The following is a 6,000-nucleotide window of genomic DNA, read 5'->3' as shown; positions in this document are numbered from 1 at the left end:
CCTGTCGACGTCATAGACAGACAGATATATACCCTTTCCTTCCTTCTATTTCTGCAATATAGTTACATCTTAATTTTGGATTAGTTCATTTTCAGTGTTTATAGTATTATTGGTATGTTTTTGTCATCGTAGATGAGCTACGTGAGTAAGTAATTCTTTTTCGCTCACATTTTAACATCTCTGAAATCTGGATATGTCTCTCAAAGGCGGTTATCCAGACAGCTGTTGTAATATTTGTTATTGCCTGTGCACACGTTTGGTCAGAGCTATTAATAAAGTCATCACTTCAGTTGAGTTCATGCATGACAGGCGCTACACATGTTGAGAGTATGCAGTGTCTTCAAAAAGATTACACTGCGAATTGGCATTAAAACAAAAAGTTCTTGTGTACATAGAAAGGCAAAGACAAAGCAAAACAAAGCAAAACAACTCAGTGCAGTGGAGCATAAATTTATTAGTGGTAAAGCAAATATTTCTCATTGGAAGAATGACAGCAATACAATATTTTATTGCAAAGCATCACCAAGTGCTTTGTGAGATCGAAGAAAAAAGATACCCATGAGTTGATGGAACTGTTATGTTGATTAACGAGAGCATGGAAAGCATTTCCTATTACAGCAATGCCCCTGAAGACAGAAAAATATACCAAATCCCTCAGTCTAGAAGAAAGAAACTTCAATGTAGCAAGAGACTTGCTCTCCCTCTCCAAAACAAGCTGTGACTTGATTTGTACATCACACAGAGCCAACATTAAGTAATTGTGTCACCATTTGATTACAGAGGGGTTTTTTTTCTTCATGGTACATAAAATATTGGTACATCTGATAATTGATAATATCTTAGAGTCAACAAAATATGGAATGAAATATAATTATATTTCCTTTTTGAACATTTTGTGTTCCTAGAGTTAGTTGATGCTTCCTTTGTGTTGTTTTCTAAATGCTTATCACAGATTCACCCATAAATTGTTGTCTAAGTATAAATCTATGAAATAAGGCAGGATCGGGAATATTCCCAGTTTTATCTGATTAGTTCCACTCTGAGCTGAGTGCTCCATGGATCTGTTGCACAGCTGATGTCCTCTGATCTCCTTTCACTAGCATCCTTGGACATTTATTTCTTCCTGTGTATGTGTTCTAGACACCATACAGAATTATTTCCTTGTTTTGGTATACCACATCCCCTAATTAGTTCTGAGGAAAGGATTCATAGAAGTCCTATTTTTTGAGATCTTGCATGTCAGAAAATATCTTTGAATGATAGTTTGGCAGTACTTGGAGTTCGAGGTTGGAAATCATTTACCCTCAGAATTTTTATGACTTTACTCCATTCTCTTCTAACTTCCAGTGTTGTTATTGCCAACTCAAATGCCATTCTGGCATTCTATGAATGTGACTTGGTCCCCTCCCCCACTCTTTCTGAAGACCTCCTTTTTGTCTCCAGTGTACTAAAATTTTATGGTGATCTCACATAATGTAGATTCGTTTTCACCCATTATCCTTGGCTCTTGGTGGGTTCATTTAATAGTAATAGGAAGTTTTCATGAATTGTTTCTCTGGCAATTGCTGTCCCTTTTGTTTATTTCCTCTTTCTGGAACTCCTATTATTTAACTATGGGAATTATTAGACTGTTCAAATTGTTAAAATCTTTTCTATGTCCTGTTCAATTGTCCTGCTTCATTGAAAATTTCCACTATTTTATCTTTATCCATTATTTTTTAATTTCTGCATTTATATTTTTAATTTCAAGAACTCTCTTATTCTTTCATAAGTTTCCAAGTGTTCTTTTTTAGTAGCATAATGTTCTTGTTTCATAGATATAATGATTTTTCTTACATTTCTGAGGCTAGTTTTAACCTCACAATATTCTTCTCTACGTATGATCTCTGTTTCCTCTAAATTTTCATATTTATTTGCTCTGTCTTTCCTGTTAGAGGTTTTCCTCAAATGTATGGTAATCTCATTTTTTTTAATGTTTATTTATTTATTTTTGAGAGAGAGCACGTGCACGCACACGTGCACACACCAGGTGAAGGAGGGACAGAGAAAGGGGGAGAGAGAGAATTCCAAGCAAGCTCTACACTCAGCATGGACCCTGACGCAGGGCTTGATCTCACGACTGTGAGATCATGACCTGAGCTGACATCGAGAGTCAGATGCTTAACCAACTGAGCCGCCCAGGCATGCCTGCTCATGTTTTTAAATGGAGAACTAAAAAGCTGATTGGAAGTTGTAAGGAAGTGAGGCTTCATGAATGATGGACTTCACTCTAAGATGACTTCACTTGGCCTTTTCACTACTAGACCCTTGGCGGTCAGTACTTTGAATTCCATGCTCTCGGGCTAGTCAGATTTCTCAGAGAAAGACTTCCAATCTCCTGCCCAGCTTCCGGCATTTTGGAAGCCTGGTGAGAGAATAAAGTTGAGGTTCTCCCTTTTTATTATGATCATCCTCATCATCCTGTTTTTAGGAGATCACCATACCCTCAGCTGTGCTGGTGTCTTCCAGTTCAGAGATCTTCTGATTCACCTCCCCAGAAACAAAATCTCCTTTCTTTGTGTTATGGTGCAGAGAATAGAAGAATAGAGAAAAGAGGCAATCGCCCGCCTTCACAGCATGAAAATACTGATCTGGGGCTTAACTGATTCTTTAATAGCCATGTAAACAATCCCATTTTCAGCTCCATCTACACTTTCACTTTCAAGGCACCTTGTACTGCCAGTTCCTGAGCCTTTGTGGTTTAGAGGTTCAAATCAGATTGCTTCTGTACTTTTTCTACTCCAAGTCTTCAGCCGTCATGGGCTGGTACTTTTCCACTACCTTTCTAACTTCCAACATTTTGCTGTTGTTATCTGCTCTCACATTCTTTTTGTTTTTGACAATGTATACCTTTAAAAGCATCTTTACTTTCATCTTCGTATGATTTAGGAGGAAATGTGGTAATCACATAGGTTTAATGCGTCAACTAGTTGAAATGCTTCCCCCACCCCCCGCCATTAAACCTAAATATGACATAAATATGATGTCTTTCTTGGAATCACCCATATAACGGCATTTGAAGGCATTGAAAATAAGTTTCTGTTATAAAAATTTGTTAAACGACATCAGTCACAAGGAAGTGCTCATATACACACATACATATATATATACATATATATATATACATATATATATATATAAATATACACACACACACACACACACACACAAACATGCTCTGGTAACAGAAAAACAAACATTCTGTATAGTTGCAACAAAGCATTAACTGTTTATATTGGCTAGTAGTTAGAGAAAAAGTGAAAGTTTTTACCCTTGTCCATGTCGCCTGAATTTTAAATTTTTTTCGCAGGTAGATACAGATGGTTTTCTGTCACTACCAAATAGAGAAAGGTCATGAGAGAAATATAGCCAAGCTTAGGAAGCTGAGTCTGAACAAGAAATCGAACTGGAGTGTCAACTGATTTTGGATCATCTGGATGATTCAGGCACGTGGTTCCTCCCCCAATGACCGTCTGCCCAACAACATGCTACCCCACCCCTGTTGTGTACCAGCCAAGTGCTTCAAAGGGCATTGGCCCCGCTGACATCTCCAAAGATATAAGCAAGTCAAGAGAATCCCATCCTCTTTGTCACGGGGATCAAGTGACTGAGGCCTTAAGAATTTCAGCACATGGCATTCTACTGGCCACGAGGATTGGCACTAAGCTCAGATCACTTGCCTAATAAATAAAGAAGGCATTCCTTCTCCTTGGGCATTTTCAGGAAAGCAAATAGCCCAGCTACTTTTGGCAGCCTCTCAACACCTGCAAAGAAAGCCAGCTTGGGATTGAAGACAACATATTGGATGGCAGAGCAGAGAGGCAGACCAAAAGAACCCACACAACATATTGATAAACAAACCCTGAAGCCTGACTACCTCGGTATTTTTCATTAGATGAGTCAATAAACTCCCTTATTTTTCAAGTTGGGCTTAATTGGGTTTTTCTTTACTGATAAATCTCATCACATGCCTAATTATCTAGATTACCTACCACCATTATATAGCCCATTATGGGGAAAAAAAAAAAAAAAAAAAAAACCTCTCCTGAGCTGGCCCATATTTACCCAATTAACTATAAAAGAGTGTTAAAATGGTTCTGACATTAAAATTTATTGATAAAATGCATTTGTTACATGGGCTTATTTGCAGTTGAGTGAACTTCTTATCATCAGCAATTGTCTTTATTCTATGAAACAACAAATATATTTACAGATCTTTCTCTCAAGACAGTGTTTCCTCTTCTCTTTCTTTCCTTGATTAGTAATAGTTCTGCTTGGGCATAACATTTACACTTCACTTACTACATCACCAAAATGAGAACTGTCAAATCAGAAGCATTAGAAAGAGAGGAAAGAATAATCATGCTCCAACAGAACATTTAATTCAAATTCAGAAAATAAATACAGTTGAGGATGACTCCACCTACAGAATCATTTGAAAGCATTGTTGAACTTTACCACTTTAAAGATGAATATATTATTGATTGAAAAACACTAGGATGAAACAGTTAAAATCGCAACTGCCCTAGTGTCTGAATAATGCACACATGTGTAGAAAATTAAACCAGATAGTTGAGGAAAATTAATATGCTTTGAAAATCTAATTATTTGATAGACTATCTTCAGTAATTTAGATAATTGTCAGTTTTCTCTTTTGTAATTTTCTACACAAAATGAGAAATATAACAAGTATAATAAACACATAACAGAATAATGTAAGGGGCCCAGTCCTTACTATTTTTCTCTATCCACACCCACTGTCTTGCTGATCCTATTTAGTTAGACTCATGGCTTTAAATACCACCTGTACAACAGTTCTGATCAATTTTCAGTCTCTTTCCCTGACCTCTCTCCAATCTCGACTTCTATGTCCTGCTCCCTTTACAACAACTCCACTTTTGGACATCTAATAGTTCACACTCAGCATGTCCAAAATTCACTTCTTGGTCTTCCCCCCTCAAAATCCCTCCTAATCCTCCCTGTCTCTTTAGAAGACAACTTCATTTTTCCAGTTGCTCAGGACAACTGCTTGATCCAGTTGATCAAGTGGCCCTTGACTCATGTCTTTCTCTCAAACACCACATCTAATTTATTGGTAAATCCTTCCTGTTGGTTCTACCATGAAACCATCCGGAATCTGATCACATCTCTCGGCCACCGATTCTACCAGCCTGTGCCAAGTCACTGTCCTCTCTTGTTCGGATTATTGCAGTAGCCTCCTGACTGGGGACCCTGCTTCCATCTTGGTCTCCCTAAAAGATTGATTTTTTTAAGTACTGAGTTAAATCATGCCACTTCTCTACTCAAACCATCCAACGGCTCCCTATTTTTAATCAGCATGAAAACCAGTGCCTTTCATAACGACTTATATGAAGGTCCTCTACTTACTCTCTGGCTTCTTATCCTTTTACTCTTACTTCTGGACCACTCAGTTCCAGCCACACTGGGCACACTCTTCCCCGTAAGGTCCTTCTTCATTGTGTTCTTCTACTTCCCTTCCAGACTATCACAAGGTCACATTTGGGTGAAACTTACCCTGGGGATCCTATATAAAAGGACAAACGCTCTCCTCCACAGCCATCTGCAAAAATTCCTGCCATGTTGGTCTCCTTTTCTGTTTTCCCTTGACAATGGTAGCTTTCTAACCCTTACTTAGTTATGTTTACTGTCTCTCTCTCCCACCAGAAGACAAGCACCTTGTGTTCAGAGCACCTTGTGATCAAACATCTTGACCAGTGCCTGGAATATAGGGAGCGCTTCGATACATATCTCCTGAACAAATGAATAGGAAAGGCAGATGTCTATATATTCCTTATGTGTTGATAACAAAACTGCAATAACTCTAAGACTGAAATGAGATGTTTTCAGTTTTACAAAGAGTTTATCATTTGCTTTATTCATTTCCATTGGATGGAAGTGTGAATATTTTTTGAAAATACAAACCAATGCACGTAATACCTA

This window comes from Felis catus, chromosome F1, assembly GCF_018350175.1.
Source record: "Felis catus isolate Fca126 chromosome F1, F.catus_Fca126_mat1.0, whole genome shotgun sequence".
NCBI lineage: Eukaryota > Metazoa > Chordata > Mammalia > Carnivora > Felidae > Felis > Felis catus.
The sequence above is the reverse complement of the archived record's forward strand: the minus strand, read 5'-3'. Positions refer to the sequence as shown.